Source organism: Miscanthus floridulus, chromosome 6 (assembly GCF_019320115.1).
Source record: "Miscanthus floridulus cultivar M001 chromosome 6, ASM1932011v1, whole genome shotgun sequence".
NCBI lineage: Eukaryota > Viridiplantae > Streptophyta > Magnoliopsida > Poales > Poaceae > Miscanthus > Miscanthus floridulus.
Window position 1 is genome coordinate 138,675 of NC_089585.1, and position 21,761 is coordinate 160,435.

Genomic DNA, 21,761 nt, shown 5'->3' on the forward strand with positions numbered 1-21,761 from the left:
TAAACTCAAGATAAAAGGAAAAATGAATTTACCACTTGAGTTGATCTATTTTGAATTGATGCCGTCTCTTTCAATCTTCATCAAATAGGGGTGCTAACATGTTGACAATGATCTTTTCACTTGAGCATACCCATCTTGAGCACGTGACTTGATTCTATTCATCAAATTTGAATAATCACAAATGTATCAAGTCACTTCCATCAAACACTCCAATAGTGATTTGATCCTCCACATAAATGTGGCCATCATAGCTTGATTAGTACCTCAACTAAATGCAAGTACTTCCTTCTTCACCCTAGCTAGGTTTTTTGGCCACCAAGCCATCGCTTGTCCTTCACCCTTGCTTCGTACCTCGAAGCCTTTCCTTGCTATCTTCACCATCTCAAGCCATCAAGTCACATCTTGTGTTGAATCATCCATTCATGTATTGTTATCTTTTTCATTTTAATTTAGCAAGCTTCAAATATGAGACCAATCCATATGCAATCCCTTATGTCTCATTAATTAATTCTTACAAGCTTGCTTTGACATAGTACATAGAAATCCCACAATAATTAAGCCTTTGCATGAATTCCATTTGCATTGTTGTCTTGTGCTTGAACTAGATTGTTTACACAACAACACATCATTTTGGCTTTCATTAAGTACTTATGAGATAACCTATTACCTATCTACACTTAGCAAATAGGTTAGTCCTTTAATCACATTGTCATTCAGTCATCTAAAACCCACTAAAGGGCTAGATGCACTTTCACCGGGGCTCTAAGGGAGTTGGGCCTCACGATAACAGATCTAACACCTTCGGACTCCTCCTTTTGGGGTGTGGTACCTAGCAGGGCATCTAGACCACTTGGAGAAATCACTCTGCCAGTACAGTTCAGCATGGCAAGCAATTATCACATCGAGCATGTCAACTTCTACGTCGCTGACTTCGACACCGCCTACCATGCCATACTTGGTCGGCCGGCTCTAGCCAAGTTCATGGCCATGCCGCACTATGCATATCTGGTGATGAAGATGCCTTCGCCTGTAGGAGTCCTATCTCTATGGGCCAACCTCTCCGTCACCTACGCCTACGAGATGGAGAGTCTCGCTCTCACCGAAGCCACCGACCTCTCCATCTAGATGGCTAGCGTCGTCGTCTGAAGCCAAGATGGTGCCCAGCCGATGACATGGAGATCCCAGAGCTAGAACTTTCTCACACCTCTGCCAAGTCCAAGGAAGTCAAGGAGGTCGGCCTCGGCCTCGGCCTCGATGACCCCTCCAAGACCGTGAAGATTGGGGCTCACCTTGACCCCAAATAGGAAAGTGCGCTCGTCTCCTTCCTACGTGCCAACGCCGACATGTTTGCATGGAAACCTATAGACATGCCGGGGGTACCACGGGAGAAGATCGAGCACTCCTTGAATGTCTCGCCGACCGCCAAACTGATCAAGTAGAAACTCCGTCGATTCGTGCCAGGCAAGAAGGAGGCTATTAGGGTAGAAATAAAATGGCTATTAGCGGCCAGATTTATAAAAGAAGTGTATCACCCAGATTGGTTAGCAAACCCTGTTCTCGTTCGAAAAAGAATAAAGAATAGAGAATGTGTGTTGATTATACTGATCTTAACAAACACTGCCCTAAAGACCCCTTCGGCTTGCCTCGGATAGACGAGGTTGTAGATTCCATGGCTGGCTGTGAACTGCTCTCCTTCCTTGACTGTTACTCTATCTATCATCAGATCTCCCTCAAGGAAGAAGACCAGATCAAAACATCTTTCATCACGCCTTTCGGGGCATATTGCTACAGAACTATGTCCTTCGGACTCAAAAACGCCAGGGCTACCTATCAAAGGGCCATTCATATGTGCCTCGACCAATAGATCAGCCGTAATGTCGAAGCTTACATCAACGATGTGGTCGTCAAGACCAAGACCACTGATAACCTTATTGCGGAACCTCAAAGAAACTTTCGCCAACCTGAATAAGTACCGATGGAAGCTGAACCCTTCAAAGTGCATCTTTGGAGTTCCATCTGGTATACTGCTGGGCTACATCGTCAGTGCTCGTGGCATTGAGCCTAACCCTAACAAGGTCTCCGCCATCACCAATATGAAATGGCCAACATGTGTCAAGGATATATAGAAGCTTACAGGTTGCATGGCGGCCATAAGCCGCTTCATATCACGCCTCGGCGAGAGAGGGCTACCTTTCTTCAAACTCCTCAAGGCTTTTGAGCATTTTTCCTAGTCGAAAGAGGCAGACACAGCTTTCGAGCAGCTAAAATTGTTGTTAACAAGGCCTCCGATCATGACTGCACCATGACTAGATAAAACTCTTCTGATCTACATCGCTGCTACTTTTTGCATCGTCAGCACTGCTATCGTCGTCGAACGCAAGGAAGCTAGGCATGCTTACAAGGTGCAACGTCCGATCTACTTTATCAGCGAAGTACTTAATGAGCCAAAAACTCATTATCCTTAGGTACAAAAGCTGTTATATGCAATTCTGATTACATCGTGCAAGCTCCGGCACTACTTCAAATACTACAAGATCGCCATAGTCACCGAATTCCCTTTGGGGGACATTCTCCGCAACAAAGAGGCCAATGGCCATATCATAAAGTGGGCTGTTGAGCTCAGAACTTACTCCATCGAATTCAGAAGCAGACCTACCATTAAGTCACAGGCACTTGCTGATTTCATCGCTGAGTGGACCAAGATCCAAGAACCCATTGCTGCCACTTGTTTTGAGCACTGGTTGATATACTTTGATGGCGCCCTTAACATCAACGGTGCTAGTGTGGGCATTTTGTTCATTACGCCGACCAAAGATAAGCTCTGCTATGTCCTCCGGATATACTTTCTAGCCTCCAACAATGCTGTGGAATATGAAGCATATCTCCACGGTCTCCATATAGCAGTTGAGCTCAGCAGTCAAACGCCTCATGGTGTACTGGGGATTCTATGTTGGTTATCAACCTAGCTCAACAAAGACTGGTCCTGTTCCAGTGAGAAGATGGACGCATACTACGCCGAAATCAGGAGACTTGAAGGGAAGTTCTATGGTATCGAATACCACCACGTGGTACGAGATCAAAATCAGATCGCCGACCAGCTCACAAAAATAGGTTCTTCTCGCGCCGTGGTTTCACCGGGGGTCTTCGTTCAAGATCTCTTGGCATCATCCATTAAAGAAGAAAAGGAAATTGTAGAGGTTCCCCTGCCGAGCAGTTGGTACTTGCTGTACCTTCGCCGGTCACCGATTGGAGAGAGCAGTTCATCAAGTACCTCACCAGCGCCGAAGTACCCGCTAACAAGACCGAAACTGAATGTTTAATTCGCTGAAGCAAGCATTACGTGTTGGCAGACGGCAACTTGATGAGGAAAAGTGCTAAGGAAGGGATACTGCAAAAATGCATCACCCAAGGTGAAGGGGTCAAGCTACTTCTCAAAATTCACTCTAGGTTCCTACGGCAACCACGTGGCCTCGAGAAACCTGGTCAGCAAAGCTTTCCGAGCTGGTTTTTACTAGCCCACGGCCATCTCTGACGTAGAAGACCTCATCTGATGCTGTGAAGGATGTCAGTTTTTCGCCAAACAAATACACGTGCCGGCTCAAGAACTTTAGACCATCCCAGCTTCCTGGCCTTTTGCATGCTGGGGGCTGGACATGATTGGGCCTTTTAAGCCAGCGCCAGGAGGTTTTCGATATGTATACGTTGCCATTGATAAGTTCTCCAAATGGATCAAGTACAAATCGCTCGCCTCAGCTACTGCTAAGAAAGCAGTCAAGCTCTTTGAAGATATCATACACTAGATTCGATCTCTCGAACAGCATCATCACTGACCTCGGAACCACGTTCACCGGCCATCATTTTTGGGACTTTTGTGAGGACCGGTGCATCTCCGTTAAATACATCTTCATTGCCCATCCTAGAGCCAATGGCTAGGTTGAACGGGCGAACGGTATGATCCTTAACGCACTAAAAAAGAGGCTATATCAGAAAGAAGAAAAGCATCCCGGTAGATGGCTTAAGGAGCTACGAGCTATGGTCTGGGGACTGTGCACTCAAGCTAGTTGCAGTACTGGTGTGTCTCCATATTTTTTGGTCTATGGCTTAGAGGCCATACTACCAGCAGATATTACCTTTCGAGCACCTAGGGTGGAAAATTATGATGAAGAGCAAGCCATAGCTATCCAGGACAGAGGATGTCGACCAGGTCGAGGAAGAAAGCCTGATCACCTGTGTCCGCACAGCCAAATATCTAGAAGGCTTGTGGAGGTACTATAACCGCAACGTAAGAAGTCATTCATTCACCGTTGGTGACCTCATTCTTCATAGAAAATAAAAGACCGAGGGGTTCCACAAGCTCTCCTCCCCTTGGGAAGGGCCTTATGTCGTTAAAGAGGTCACCCGACCAGGCTCTTATCGCCTATGTGACTTAGATGGAATTGATGTTCCCAATTCATGGCACATCGAACACCTTATACGTTTCTACCCTTGAAACGTTCCAGATATGTACTCTTCACTTTGTGATGAATAAAGTTTTTATCTCTAGTAATTTGGTTATATTCCTTTTCCCCTTATGTTTTAATCTCCACGTACGGCTGCCGAGCATCACAATACTCCATAATGATCTCCAATATGAAAACTGCCACACGGTTTTCTCCAAATCGCCGAACGATTTCTCCAAAACGCCGATAAATTTTCACCCAAAATCGCCGAATAAGTTTTATCCAAGTCGCCGAATATGTTTTCCCCAAATCGCCAACGTATTTCGCCACACGTTTGCTCCAAGTTGCCAAACACTTTGTTCCATATCTCCAAGACCTTTCGCTAATCAGGTGAGTAGCTTACTTTCTTTTCTGTTCTCTTTGGAGAAGACCCAGTCTCCTGATCTCTCCCTAAACGTGCTACGGGCTCCGCGCTCTATGTTATGGGTGGTTGGCTGTGGTTCCTTGGTCGCTCCTATTTATCCTACACGTCTACGGGCTCTGCCCCACGTTATGGACTACGAGCTAGCTAAGGCCGAATGCTCAGCACAGAACTAGTTGCTCAGACTCCGCTTATATAATCTATATCTCCAAGTTATTTCGACAACAGCCGAGCAGCACACGTTCCATTTTTTCTCTCTATGGAGAAGACCCAGTCTCTGATCTCTCCCTACACGTGCTACGGGCTCTGCGCTCTGCATTATGGGTGGTCGGCTGTGGTTCCTTGGTCACGCCTGTTCTTCCTACACGTGCACGGGCTCCGCGCTCGATGTCATGGACTATGGGCTAGCTAAGGTGATGAACAATACCTTATGGTCGTAATTACGAAGATTTTTTTGCCAAAATACAATCTGACTGCATACACATGCATTTTATAACAATTATCATCTGTATAAGTATTTTTCATGCTTTCGCGCATTCTAACTATATTGTCCAAGAAGTTCTTCCCGGGTGCGCACGAGTGAGGACAAAGTACGCAGAAAAGACTTGTGTTGGTCTTTGTGGAAAGTCTTGATGTCCTAAAGAGCTGCTAGGTGTAAGCAGACCTGACCCCGAGGGCGGGATGTTACACTAGTATCAGAACTGACCCTCGCGGTTTCATAGGCGCGTGTGGTCGTAATTACGCATGCATGGTGCGCATGGCTGGTGTGGGCACAGAGAGTGGTCATATAGCATAGCACATGCGCTGACACTGGACACACGGACGTGGCCTAGAGGGGACGTTCCTAGCTTGGGGTTGACCTGACGAGGATGTCGGTCTCCTAAGGAGGTGAGTATGTGACATCCTAGCCTAAGGCTTAATAGGATTGAAAGAATACTTATACCAACAAGTTGCAACATCTTTTTCGGAAGCTCATCTCGAAAGAACTCTGAGGTTAAGCATACTTGGCCTGGAGCAATTTTGTGATGGGTGACTGACTGGAAAATTCTTCTCGGATTTTGCTATGGATAGACCTGTAACATATGTTCACAGACACACACCAACACATCACAACTCAAACCTACACTATCTACGCACACCCACAGACCTACAACTCAAACCTACACCACCTACGCACACTCACAGACCTACAATTACATACACACAGTTTCAAAGTCACATCCCTAGAGATCACTAGAATCCAGCTAATTTTGGTGTGTGACAAGCGATGAAAACCCGCTGTGTCCACACGCTAAGAGCATCCCCAATGATAGAGCTAGCAAGTAGCTCTTGCAGATGATTGATGAGAGGTGGCATCTATGTTTTATTCACTCATTCTCTTTAGAGACTATCTTCTGAGAAAGAGCTAGCTGCATTCTGTGTCTCTTTTTTGCAATAAACAATCATAAGAAACATCTCATATAGAAATTTTAGTGAGGCTAAACTCCGTTGGACTACCACCCTGCTTGAGCGTGCCACCTAGCTGCCTTGCCACCTGAGCTGATTAGATTTTAAAATGCACCATTGGACTCGTTTGCGAGCTGCGAGGACCTAGCTCTGTCTATGGCTAATTAGATTTTAAAATGCACCTAGGATGGCTCTATCTGAAACGTTGATTCGATGCATGTGTGGTGTAGATATGTTGTATCTAAACCCCTAAAGAAAGAGTTGAGAGTAATATCAACTTCACCCGGCCAAATACTACCCCACCTGTATATCTGCTGTTGGTCTGAACCAATCCGAGACCCAAAAACGTCGATTTTAAATGACCCCGGCCCCCTGCCGAGGGAGTGTGACGCTCTCCAATCTTGCATGAGGATTCTCTACTACAGATTCGCGTAGTAGGAATGGGACCATTTTTACTATAGGGGTGGCTAGGGTTGGGGGCCGCCCCTACAGTGGGCGTCTTCGGGCCCCAGCAGCCCAACCGCCCCTACAGATGGGACTGTAGGGGCGGCTAGGTAACCTGAGCCGCCCCTATAGTTGGGGGTGATTTGTAGGGGCGGTTCAATCACCAGCCGCTCCTGCAGTGACCATTTTGTAGGCGCGGCTGCCACCAGCCAGCCCCTGCTGTTCTACTATAGGGGCGGCTGAATCACCAGCCGTCCCTACTAACGACACACGAATAAATAGTAGCAGCCACCCCTTCTTTCACCTCGGGACATACTCTTCTACCAAAAAAAAGGTTGGGAGGCCTTTGGCTCCTCCTAAAAATTGCTTTATTAAGGGGGGAAGGTTTTGATCTCAAATCCTTTGATAAAGAGGCTCTAAAAGGTAAGGAAATGCTTCTACAACCCTTTATTTGAAGTTTAATTCGTTGGTTAATGAGTAATTTGATTTTTGGTTTTCTCTTTCTTCCATGGAGCTTGAGCTAGTTATGAGTGAAATTGGACTCTAATTTTCACTATACTAGGGTAATTAGGTAGGGAAGTAAGATTGCACCCTTTGTTAGTACATCTTTGTTGATTTTAGTGTAGTATTAGTGAAGTTTGATGCATGTGTCATGAAACCCTATATCTAGATCTAGATCTAGGATTTTGTTTTTTTATTCTTTTTTAATTTTTTCTTTATGTGACTAGGGTTTCATGTAGGTGAATGTGTAAGATTTTAATTGTTGCTAATGTGTAAAATATCCTCTACCATGGCTACTAATTATCATTTAATATTTATTTTGATTCCTTTCTATAATGTGTGTTTTTAATTAGTTATGGATAAATAGGCCATTAATTAATTATCTTGTACCATGAAATTGGAATGGAGTTTGCATGAAAGGTAGTGGATGAAATATTAAATGTTGCTAATTGTTTTCTTTGAAATTGTTTATTTGAACCTATCAATTTATATTTTAAAATATTTATGCATTAATAGTCAATTAATTAACTATCCTCTACTATCATGGTGCGTGTCTCAGGTATATACAATTATTCTCGAGTAATATTCTTTTTTTGGTTGTTTTGTTTCTATAAGATGGACTACAGGAACTCTTGGATGTATGGTTCGTTAAGACATGACGCTCTTTTCCGTGATGAGGTGGACAAATTCATCAAAGCCGTAGAGAAGCATGCAGCGACGCTGAAAGAGAATAGTGACATGATTATTTGTCCCTACAAAGATTGCAAGAATCTTATTGCATTTTGAGATGTGAGTACCATCAAAGAACATCTTATTAGGAGAGGATTTGTTCTGGACTACACCGTGTGGATTCATCACGATGAAACAGTGGTTGTTGATGACAGCGACGATGATCTAGCTGATGAAGCTGAAACCCAAGCATACTTGTCCCGATTCACAGACGATCTTGAGCAACAAATGGATCATGACTATGGCAATCAACAAGGTGGTGGCTTCGGCAATGAACAAGGTGGTGATGATGCTGGTGGTGTCAGCAATGATGGCGAAGCACGTGAGGGGGATGCAGATGACGATGACAACTTGGATGAAATGCTTGGGGCCTTTGGACCAGAAATATTAGAAAAGAGCAAGAGAGGTATAGAAAATCTTAAGAGGATGACAAAAGCATCGAAGAAGACTGTGTATGATGCTGAGAAGGGCTGTCCAACATACTTCACACTGCTACGTTTTGTGCTTGAGCTACTCATCCTGAAGGCTAAGTACGGCTGGTCGGACTACAGTTTCAATGATCTGTTGTGCCTCATGTCACGGTTGCTCCCACAGCCGAACATAGTTCCCGCCAACACATACCAAGCGAAGAAGGTTATAAGTTCCACTCACATTGGGAGTTGAAAAACTCCATGCATGCCCCAACCACTGTATCCTTTTTTGGCGTGGCACATCGTTCGAGACTTTAGATACATGTCCTAGGTGTGGGGCTAGTCGGTACAAGAACAATGACCTTCAAAGTGGGGTGGAAGCCTCCACAGGAAAGAGGAAGAAGGGTGGGAAGAAGGTGCTGCAAGAATCTTAGCCCCTAGAGGAAACTCCATTAGGCAACGATGCAAATAAGAGAAGAATTCCTGCCCTGGTTATGTGGTACTTGCCAATGACCGACCGCTTGAGGTGTATGTTCCTAAACCCTAAGGAAGCCGCACTAATGACATGGTGGGATGATGAGCACAAGGTGGATGATGATACGATCGCACACCTGGCCGATTGTAGCCAAGTGGCAATCGTTCAATGCTAAGTACAAAGGAGAATTCAGTGATGACCCACGAAATGTATGGTTCGGCTTGAGCACTGATGGAATGAATCCCTTCAATGAGAGGATGACCGACCACAGCACATGGCCAGTCATCTTGACCATGTACAACCTCCCAACGTATTTGTGTCAGAAGAGGAAGTACCTTCTCCTCACCATTCTTATCTCCAGCCCCAAACAACCAGGCATTGATATAGACGTGTTCTTAGGAGCCTCTGATGCAAGAAATGGAGAGGCTATGGAGGTATGGGGAGCCGATGTACGATGCGTTCTGGCGGGAGGACTTTATATGCAAAGCAATAATATTTGTTACTACCAATGATTACCTCGCGCTGTTTGCCCTGTCTGGACAGTTCAAAGGCAAGATTGGATGCTTAGTCTGTTTGGATGGTACTAAATGGGTGTTCCTAAATGGATCCAAGAAGATAGTTTACATAAGGAACCGGCGCTTCTTAAAGACAGGTCACAAGTACCATGGCAAATTGTACCTAAGATACTATGGCAACATCTTGGAGGATGAACCCCCTCCAGAGAGACAGTCGTAATGGAGAACATGTGTTCAGAATGGTCCAAAACATACACATGGTCTATGGAAAGAAGAATCCAGATGGAACGATTAGAGATAGAAGCAAACCTCCCATCAAAGACGTACCATTCAAGAAGCAATCGATCTTCTTTTAGTACCTACCTTATTGGCCAGACTTGGAGGTCCCCCATGCCATTGATGCGATGCACGTGTAGAAGAATGTCTTTGAGAGTCTCATGGCTACCTTGATGGACACGGGCAAGTCAAAGGATGGTCTCAGATCATGGAAAGACATGGTGCAGCTGAACGTGATGCGAGAGCTTTAGCTAGTACAGCAAGATAATGGCAAGTACAGTCTTCCCGCGGCTAGCTTCAACCTAACCCTAGAGGAGAGGAGAGCTATATGCAATTTCCTTAGGGGGGTCAGAGTGCCGACTGGGTTTTCGGCGACCCCGAAGAAGCTAGTGTCGATAAAGGACCTATCATTAACATACTGCAAGACTCATGATTGTCATGTGATGCTGACAGTGTTCCTACCAATTGCAATCAGAGCTATAAAGCCAGAGTTCCTAAAGATGGCCATCACCCGCATGTGTCACTTCTTTTCGAAGATCTCATAGAAGACGATTCGTAGGTAAGAGCTGAGTGACCTACATGAATTCATGGTGGAGACCCAGAACCAGCTAGAGATGTGTTTACCTCCCGCTTTTTTTGATATAATGGTACATCTCATGATTCACCTGGTTCATCAGATCAAGGCGCTAGGCCCTAGCTTCTTGCATGAAATGTGATCCTACGAGCGGTTCATGTCGGTTCTAAGCCGATACGTGCATAACCGAACACACCCAAAGGGCTCCATGATAGAGGGTTATAATTCTGAAGAAGTCATCGAGTGCTGCCAAGAGTGGCTAAAAGTACAGAGAGGGATTGGTAATCTCGATTCTCATCACAAGGGAAGGCTAGCTAGGAAGGGCATAAGTGGTAGGAAAGTATTCCTCAACAATGATTATAGAGAGGTGAGTCGGGCGCATTACAGTGTCTTGCAGAGTATGGCAGTGATGCAACCATACATTGATGAACACATGGCTATCATTATGGCCGAGAGGAATGGCCGTTCAGATGATTGGGTCATGAAACAGCATAAGCAACACCTAACATCATGGTTGAAGGACCAGAACATATAGCCTGGAGAAACCATAGATTCTATTACCATCAGTCGGTTGGCGACCGGGCCATCGAAACAGGTGACATCTTGGAATGCTTATGACATCAATGGGTACACATACTATACCAACACAAAGGACAGGAAATCTGTGAATTAGAACAGCGGCGTCCGAATAGAGGCTCTCGCCGGAGTGGGGCGAAAGGTGCAGTACTTTGGCATAATTGAAGATATATGGGAACTTGACTATGGAAGGGATATAAAGGTGGCCCTGTTTCGATGCCGCTGGATCAAGCAACATCAATTAAATGAGATTGGACAGAGAGTCGTCGACCTCCAGAATGTAGGCTACCAGGATGACCCTTGGGTGCTCGCTGTACGAGTCGCTCAAGTCTTCTATATGCCTGACTCGCAAAGTAACCTTCCCCCAAAGAAGAAGACAAAGCACATGGTGGACCTCTGGAAAACAACATATCATCGGAGTTGATGGCGTGGACGATGTTGAAGCTTACAATAAGTGTGATGAGATTCCGCTATTCACAGACTTTTATAAGAAGATCGAGGCTGTGGAAAAGAACCTGCCCAAAGATGTATTGCCATGGGAACAAAAAGGTGTCAAGGGAAAAGTTGTCATGGTGGGCTAGCTAGTTTATGTAAGTGTGTCAGTGTTCGTAAGACTACATTCATGTATGTGTGTGTGAGACTATATTTATGTATGTGTGTGAGACTACATTCATGTATGTGTGTGTGAGACTACATTCATGTATGTTTGTGTGAACAATGTGTACTAAGAATTTAACAAATTATGAAATTACCAAACTAAAAGTTGTAGATCTCCATGAGTTATTCAACTTTGGTATTCATTACTTTTTCAGTTGAAATGATTTGGGGGTCCAAATTTTGGTTCGAACTTGTTATTTTTTCAAATTTCAAATTTGAAAGGTTCAAATTTTGTCAAATGATAAGATGACTAAAATAAAAGTTGTAGATCTTGATGAGTTGAACAACTTTTGTATTCATCACTTTTACATCTGAAATCATTTAGGGTTTGAAAATTTGGTTTGAACTTGTTAAATTCTAAATTTCAAATTTTAAAATGTGTAAAACATTGTCACATCCAAATTTGATCGAACTTAAATGCTGAAGCATAATTTTAGAAATTTTTAGGAAAAGAAACCATCACATTTGGAGTTAGTATGAGGGAGAATAACTAGTTACAAAGTTTACCCACAGATTAAAAAGAGAAATCACACTGTTCTAGATGATCCTTACATGATTATAGTGAATAGTGTGATTTCTTTTTTTAATCTGTGGGTCAACTTTGTAACTAGTTTTTCTTCCTCATACTAACTCCAAATCTGATGATTTTTTTCCTAAAATTTTCTAAAATAATTCTCTATCAATTTATTTTGTTGGTTTTTGTCAATATATACATATGAAAAGTATGAGCAATTTAAATTTTGAATATAAAAAAATGCAACTTCAGACAAGATTTTGGTACCCCAAATGATTTCAGCTAAAAAAGTGATAAATACCAAAGTTGAATAACTCATCAAGATCTACAACTTTAGTATTGGTCATTTCTTCATATGATAAAGTGGTAATGACATTGTTCTCAAATGTGACATATCTCTCATAAGGTTTTATAAACTATATGATACATGTGTAAGATTAGTGAACAATGGGGGCTAAGAATTTGTCAAATTAAAAAATGACCAAAATAAAAGTTGTAGATATTCATGAGTTGAACAACTTTAGTATTCATCACTTTTTATGTTGAAATCAATTTGGGTCTCAAATTTTGGTTCGAACTTGTCATTTTTTCAAATTTTAAATTTGAAAGGTTCAAATTTTGTCAAATGACAAGTTGACTAAAATAAAAGTTGTAGATATTAATGATTTGAACAACTTTGGTATTCATCACTTTTTATGTTGAAATCATTTTGGGTCTCAAATTTTGGTTTGAACTTGTCATTTTTTGAAATTTCAAATTTTAAAGGTTCAAATTTTCTCAAATGACAAGTTGACCAAAATAAAAGTTGTAGATATTAATGAGTTGAACAACTTTGGTATTCATCACTTTTTATGTTCAAATCATTTTGAGTCTCAAATTTTGGTTCGAACTTGTCATTTTTTGAAATTTCAAATTTGAAAGGTTCAAATTTTGTCAAATGACAAGTTGACCAAATTCTAAATCATTTGAGATCATTTGGTGTCTCAAAATTATTTTAGTAGTTTTGATTTTAATTTTTTAAAATTTAATTTTTTTCCCATTTTGATTTAGGTTTTTGAAAAAAAAATTCAATTGTAGGGGCGGTTTATAACCTCAGCCGCCCCTACAGTTTCTCTGTAGGGGCAGCTTATAACGTCAGCCGCCCCTACAGTGCTCTGAGGTATATCAGTCGTCGCTGTGGCCACCCGTTGAGTGTTGGGCGAAATCTCCTGTGGATGCCGTCACGCTGCCCAATTCCTTGGCGGCTAGGGTTCCTGACGCGTCTTCGGCGGCCGGCCCCCTCCCTCTCCCTCTCCGCTCTTCGGCGACCGCCTTATCCCCATGCCAGACCAGCAGCGGCTGGAATCGGGAGCCCCATCGCCTGGCCACGCCACCGCTCGCGCGCGTCGAGCGCCTGTCTCATCGTCGTTGAGCCTCCGCTTGGCGCCCACCTCCGCTTCCGCTGCCGAGAGTCCTCCCCTTGTGCCGCCGACACCGGTGGGTAGGATCCCCGCTCGACCCACAGATCCAGCCGCGGCTCTTGTTATCAGATCTGCGTTCACCATCAGATCTACGTGTTTGGAAGCGACGACGGCAGGCGACAACGGGTGAACGACGACCTGGTGGAGGTCTTGCGAGTCGAGGGTACATCCGAGCAGGTTCTCGTTTCCATTTTTATTTTCTTGTTTGATCATGTATTCTGGGGCTTTGGGCATTGTCATCGACATAGCATGGCATGTGCGGGTGTAATACTACATTCCAGGGTCGCCAATGAGGTGGATGGTACAGTTTTTATTGATCGGTCATCTAATTGCCTTTGTTGGTTCTTTTCTTCTGGGGTCTATATGTAGGGGATGTTGTGCAATGTTTGTTTCTTTGAGTCTGTGACTCAGGGGCTTAACTCCCAAGTGCTGAATGATACCATATTTGGCGGTGCATGAATTGGGACCATCTAGAGTTGAAACTGAACATAAACATCAATTATGTGTCTGGATTACCTTACACCTGTTGAGGAATAGAGTACATACGTTGGACTTCAACTTTTCATGTTTTGCTCATGTGTATTCTAGTGCCAACTGACAAGCTATACCTGAGGACTAGGCATTGCCCAGATAAAATGCAACCAATCTATTTGAAGTAGATATGCAGCTATGAAAGTAGTGTTATTTTTATAAATTTGTGTTCATCTTTTCTTGAGAACATCCAAAAAATGAATTTGGTGCATGAGTTGATTGGTCTGGGTGGTTTACATGGGTCTTACAAGTTGTCTGCATTGCTAACCTTGCTTGGTCGTGCCCCCTAGGGACAAGAAGTTAGTTCTCAGCCATAGTGTTCTGTCCTGACAGTTAATGCTTATTTAATTTTGAAACCACACTGTGACCTTTGCAGCTTACACAAGGGTTACGAGTCATCCATTATCTAAAAATTGTCATTTGAGTTATTGCACTTTGCATTGCACTAGGTCAGTTATGTTTGCTCAAGGCCTGTTTGTCCGTAATTTTTTATCGTGATATGCTGATTCTGTGGATTAGTTCTATATAAAATGAATTAGAGAGCTCCGAGCTAAAAAAAGAAGCTTTTTCTTATCACTATATATATATAGAGAGAGAGTTTATCCTAGAGAAACATTTTCAGTCAGATAATCAGCTTCCACAAAGAAAGAAAGCTCTACCAAACCTAAAGTGGTAAATACATACTCCTAACTATAAAAGTACATGTACAACTATGTAGTACTAGTCTTCTAGTTTTGATGACAAGTTTAAGAAACGCACAGTTGAAAATGAAAATGGTCTTTTAGTGATGTTTGATGACAAGTTTAAGAAACACACTATAAAAGTACATGTACAACTATGTAGTACTAGTCTTCTAGTTTTCGCCCCTTTCTTTGGTTTTAGGTAAACAATAGCTTTTTAACAATAGCTTGGAACTGCACTTTGTAGTGTGTTAGCTCCCTACAATAATCCCTTTCTCCTTCCTGTTATGCCTGCCAAGATCTGTCTCATGGTGACTATAGTATTCTCGCTAAGGAGTCATCCTTAGACTGGGCACTTTCTTTTCCTAATCGCATGCTTGCTTAGCATCTAACCTTCCTAATGCCTGCTTTTCTTGAGAGTGTCGTGTGAGGTCCAGCAGGCACCACTAGAGAGAATGAGAGATTGTAAGAGGATGCCAAATCATAGGAGAGAGTCCTGTCAAGTAACAGTAATTTCAGAAAAAGGGTGTTTTCGACCATTTGCCAGAGGAGATGAGCTTGTCATCCCGTCTAGCTAACTCGTTCTGCCCAAAAAAAACAAGGTAATTAAAATTATAGAAAGTCAGAAAATATAGCTGTCGGCTGCTTAGTCTGTGACTGGTAATATTGTTTGCTTGATGAGCTACCTTTTTAGGCTATTCTTGGTATCTATCAAAGGATTAACTAAGTAAACTTACAAGATACAACCTCACCTAAACAAAGTTACAAAAGTTCTTTTAATTCAACAAGTAGGACAAATTGGAACTCATGACTATGTCCTGCATGATCCTTTTGTCAAGAGCATCTATAGGAAATAATGGAAACTTTATTTTGCTTTGAATAGTTTAGAACAGTAAATCATCCATTAGAAAGTGATTTCTTTTATACTTCCTCTTTTATGTTTCAGCTTTTTTGTGATACAGAAGTGGACCATTGTAGGGATATGTAAGTAATATGTAAGTCAGATCTAATCTGTATGGAGCTCAGTGACCCGAAACACTAATGGGGTTAGATGTTGGCATTCTTATTTTAAACAAACTTGTATTTCATAGGTTATAAATCTTTAGTAGTTCAGTTACTGTATTGAATTTTGGGGTTGTCGGAATAATAACACAACTGTGCTTTTTCTATTCAAGCACTGCTCTATCAACTATCAGTTACAATTGCCCTCTCATTGGCTTTTTCTTCAATGATGCCAGATTTGAAGATCTTGTAAGGAGATTTGAGAAGCCAGAGAGGCGTAATCGTTGGGATTCCCCTCTTTTTGAATTGTTTCCATCTAGAGGTAAACAAACTTGCTTCTTTTGTTATTATTATTTGTAATTTCTTCACATGATCTTGTATGAGTTATCCCCATTGTCTGCTGTTAATTTCTCATAAATCCTTTTCTAGATTTGCATATGTCCTCAAATTTTATAGCCACTTCACTGCCCTGTTTTTGAGTCTTTAACTATGCGATTGTTTGTTTCCTTCATAACATGTTTCTTGACTGTTCCTATTTTAATGTGTTCTAAAGTTGGTTCAGAGCATCATATGAGTTCCATTATAACATAACCATTACTACTTATGTCAGTATTCATGACTTGTGATTGAGACTGATAAGGTAGACAGTCATGTGTATTGTGGTTGGAATCTGACTAGCAGTAGAGACAATTATTGGTTTCTTGTTATCTTTGTTCTTTCTGTGCATTTTGATTGACTGGCTTCCAAACTGGCTTCCAAACAAAATATAGGCAAAAAAGAACAGGTTGCAACATTATGTTCTCTACTACTTCTATTCTAAACATGGGACTCACTTCCAAACCAGTCCCTGTTCAGAGGTGGGGCCTTCAAAACCGCAACACTAGCCATGTCTATATCTTCTGAAACTGGTAACCCATTAGCCAAGAATGACAAGAGCTCCAAATCACCAGAAACCTTGACTTCTGCTACCAACCATGGCTCCAACCTCTATAAAAAACCTAATAGCTTTCACAATCATGTAACACTCAATTACTCACAAAAAGTGAAGTATGCAGTCCTATTGTTTTGCAAAAGTTCACCTCTCTATAGGCAAATGATGTCTCATGCCGCCCATTTACTGTCATATGGAGAACCTATTGTAAATGGATTTTGCAGGCAGTAGTTGGCATCACTAGGACTATAGTAGACAAGAAACAGCGAAAAATTTGCAGTTCGTAGCTTCATGTCCAGTTTTGAAACATTCCCCTAGGACTACAGTAGACCTCTGTAACAGTTAACAGCTCACCATGTTAGTCGACTGTCATTAGAAGCTAATCATAATTACCTTGCCATGGGATACCACATGCTTGCAATGGACCTAGCACATGGAGAATCTAATAACATATTTTTCTTGGTCACAGTAGCATATGCATGTTATTATAGTGATCTACACAGCATTACTCACAAGTGTCACATCACATTACCTATCAAAAGTGAGTGTTAACTGCACTCTGTAGTTAATCATAATAACAAAAGCCATCCACAATGGAGGATGATATCAGCAAACAGGTCCACATTATCACCTTGTGTAGTTGACGTTTAATCACTAGCAGATGTGCCTTAAGTAAGTTTACCTATTTCTCATTCATCAAATGATTGACTGGTACTACCAGTACTACTACAAGTACTACTACTACAAGCTACTACCAGTACTACTACTACAAGCTACTACCAGTACTACTACAAGTACTACTACAAGTACTACTACCAGTACTACTACAAGTACTACTACTACTACTAGTACTACTACTTGTACTACTAGTACTACTACTTCTACCACTAGTACTACTACTTCTACTAGTAGTACTAGTAGTACTACTACTACTTGTAGTACTAGTACTACTACTTGTACTACTAGTACTACTACTTATACTACTTTTTTCTTACATATCTTAGAACAAGGCACGAAATGTCACGAACATCAAAGAGTGCATCCCGATGCCCCATGAATGATGAGCAGCCATCCCATGGAGAGCAAGAACTAGATGACCAGCTTACTCAAGAGCAGTTCGATAACAAGTTAGAAAAGGGTCTAGAAGTGATGCTTACTCAGGAGGACCTTGTCGATGATGATGATCTAGTGGGGGGAGCCCAGGGAAGAGAAGGCGGAGAGGATGCCCAAGGCGAAGAAGGAGATGATGACGACACCTCATCATGGGGATATGTAAGTCCCGAGGATCCTTTCCCACAAGAACCCAGACGGAGGCCAACAGAGGATGAGTTGGACAAGGATTTTAATCCGAACGATGAGGTACGGTTAAAGCCTTAGTAGCTTGTAAATTTGGCTAATGCTACGGCTTTATGTTACCTCTGCTAACACTTTTGACCTATCGGATACACAGGTCGTCCCTACTCAACCTCTGAAAAGACGACGTCGGCCTCCGGCTCGTCTTGCCAGACAATACGTAGCGGGGCAAAGGAGATCATAGGAAGGAGCCATAGGTACTCACAATGAGGCCTTCGCTCCACAGCCTCAGGACACAACCACGACTGAGACTGCCCAGCCAAAGAGGAAACGAGGGGGGATTAGAAAGCCAAACCAATATCATGACAAGGCATGCTATGTGATAACGGAGGTCGGACCAGACGGGTAGATCCTTGAGCCATATACATACAGGGCAAAATTCCGTAATCACATCAGGTTTGTAGTTAGAGATAAGTTGAACCCAGCTATCCGTAGCTGGAATCTGGTACCTATGAGCCAAAAGGTAGACCTATGGGAGAAGCTAAAGCAGAACTTTAGGTTTTCGGAGGGAACACACGAGTTGGTACAACAAAATGCTTTTAAGATAATAGGGCAGAGCTTCTGACGTTGGCGGTCAGAACTGAACAAGAACTTTATCCAACAGAAGTAAACTCCTTTCCACGAGTATGGCAACATAACTCCTAGTCAATGGGAGGAGCTCGTGGCTGAGAAGACTTCAGAGGCATCATTGTCCCTCAGTGCCCGTAACAGTGAGTAGGCAAAGAAGAACCAACACTACCCTCGTCTAGACCCCGGTGGCTATGCTGGCAAGCAAGAGGTCTTTAGGAAGATGGACACAGAGGCCGAAGCTATCGGGAATATGGAAGTGCCAAAGTTGAAGCCACGCCTTAAACAGTGGATATACGCAAGGAGTGTCGATTCATCCGGTTGTAGCCTCAAGTTTGCTAAGCCGGAGACCAGAGAGGTAGTATCAAAAATACTGAAACTTGCTGAAGACAAGGAGAAGGGCGCATTCAACCCTTCCAGAGAGAGGGACGAGCTTACCATTGCCTTGGGAAACCCCGAGCACATAGGATGCACCAGGGGGCTAGGGAAGAGGATGTCCTGGAAGCATGGATTCGTAGAGGAGAGGCACACATGGTAGAGACCAAGAGTCTAATCTTGAGTGCCAAGTGAAGGCTCTAGTTGAAAAGATGTTGGTGGAGAAAGGACTATCTATGATGGAGCCACAGACACCAATGGGGCTACCCAGAGAACTGGTGGTAGTTGGCAGCCCTCCGGATGTTCCCAGCAGTCAAGGTTCCAATGCAACCGGAACCCCCGTCGATCGCATACGGGCGCCAACCAGTTGTAAATTGGTGGTTCCAATGGGCAGGCAAAACATGATCATTGAGGTGGCAACAGGCGTGGCACATCCTCCGGGCGGCACGTGGCACAATAGGGACATACTGTAGGATTACACTCGGGTTGAGGTGCATACTGTGAAGCCCGAGTTCATGACTTGGAAGATAGAACACCCTACTCCCGAGGGGCTCATGTTACTCGGAGACGTCATGAACCAGTTCATCCTCTAGCATAGACGGGACATTGTATTGACCGAGTCTTCGCCAACTCTGACTGAAGTTCATCCTCGGGAGCGACCCATTGAGGACGGGGAGGTATACTCACCGGCCCATGACCATGACCACCACATGCTAGAGACTTCTCCACCTCGTACCGAGCAAGGGCATGATGACATGCCACATCCTTCTCCACCTCATATCGAGCATGGGTATGATGACATGCCACATCCTTCTCCAGCTCGTACCGAGCAAAGGCATGATGAGATGCAACATTCTTATCAACAAGCGCAGCCGATACATGAACAACAAGTGTCTCATGAACAGCAATTGCCTCGTGAACAGCCAATACATGAAGAACAAGTGGCCCCTGGAGCAGGTGATGCACAAGTTGACAAGGACATGCCCGAATGGGAAGCTCAAAACAAAATCCCAATCAAGATAAGGCCATCATATGTGGGCATTAATGATGTCTCATCGGTGCACAAGTGGATGGCTCATGACCAGTTCAAGCCTAAGAACCAAGTAAAAGAATTCAGAGCACCAGCTTCTAAGGAGGGCACCACTGAGGAGGGCACCACTAGCAAACTGCACAAAGGGTTTAACAAGTATCTAGCTGTTGATAACCTCAAATGGTTAGATGATTGCCCGGATAAATATGAAAAAGGCAAGAACTTCCTACCAAACCGAGTCCTACAGTGCTTGCCACATGGAATGAGAAAGTTCCACGATTGGTACTTGCATGCTCAGATAACAGAACTAGAAATCTTACAAGCATGGATCCCTGCCGGCACATTTGGAGCCCTAGGTGGGCAAATTGCCATTGAGTTTAAGGATATCCAGGCATGCTTCCACCTCGGACGAATGGAAATGAATCTGATTCGCATATGGTGCCTGTAAGTCCTTGCCCTCTCGATATGATATGAATGTAATCTTTTAATTTTGTTGTAACTAATCCGCGCTGTGATTTATAGAATGCAAGCGAACTTTGTGAAAAAGAGGCCAGCTCTGAAACACGGGTATATAGACCCTTCACCTATAGCATCAACAAATTTTAATTACCCTAAAGAGTGGAAACTAGATTGCAAAGAACTAGGAGCTGGAAAGACACTTAAGAAGAAAGAGGACATCAGGAACAAGAAAATATTGGAAGAGTCCCTCAAGGCTACGGCATATATTGCCCTATGTTTTAAAAATCTCCAACAACACGATGATATATGGATACCATACCACTTCAAGTAAGTTCGACTGTATACTTAGCTTTGTTCAAATTACTTTGTTCGATGCAAAAGAGCTTATGTGTTCCTTCTATGACTAAATTCATGCAGCGATCACTAGATTTGCATAGGCGTCTGGCTCTCACATAGCATGGCATGGGTCTTTGATTCAGCGGATTTCCCAGTCGAGACATACAAAGACTTCATAACGATTGTCAAGACGTATACATATTGACAATCCTCATTTTAGCTACTATGTTTGTATACATACTTGTAAGGTTCAATGTGGGATACTAACAAGTTGCATTTGCTAAAACCATTGAAACAGGGCATTCAGGCACTATGTCCAGGAACATAAGGGGAGGCATCATCCAAATAGGAAGGAAAAGTTGTATGTCAAAACTCTATGTGCGGTAAGTGTCATTTACTTTGGTACTCCATATATTACGTGTCTGTCAATAGCATTACTTAACATCTCCATATGCAAAACACACAGTGCCCCAAGCAGAAGCCTAGGAGTCTACATTGTGGATACTACACATGTATTATGATGAGTACCATCGGTGGCTACAACAGAAACCCCAATCTGATAAGTTTGAACCTCTTCGCTCATAGTATGAAAAGTTCGCATATGTTGTGATATAGTAAACCTAAACTTGTTCTCTTGTAGTTGGAGAAAGACAAAGACATGAGAAGGAACCCATACAAGGATGACGAGCTCTTTGAGATGGTCGGCGACCTTTGCAACTTTATAATGGACTAGATTGTGTATCATAAAGGCACTTACCATCATCTTCTTTCTGACTTAGGTAGTAATCCTCTATATCAACACCTTCGGGAGACTAATAGGTTAGCCCTAGGTCGTTGATGACAATGTGGACTTGTGGTATGATTTGGATCAGACTTTGGAACGGTTTGGACTTTGTTATAATTATGGACTTCGTAATGGACTTTGTTGTAATGATAGACTTTTGTGAATTATGATTTGTGATGATGGTCTTATGTTTGTGGATGTATATATGTATATTTGTGGCAGTCAGATTTGAATTTAAATTATTTTTTTTGCTGGAAAATCCACTGTAGGGGCGGT

General features: G+C 42.9%; 1 pseudogene; it reads left to right on the forward strand.

The window, feature by feature from the left end:
• The first annotated feature begins 1,874 nt into the window (after nt 1–1,874).
• Nucleotides 1,875–21,539, forward strand: LOC136457319 (uncharacterized; annotated as a pseudogene).
• Nucleotides 21,540–21,761: the final 222 nt, after the last annotated feature.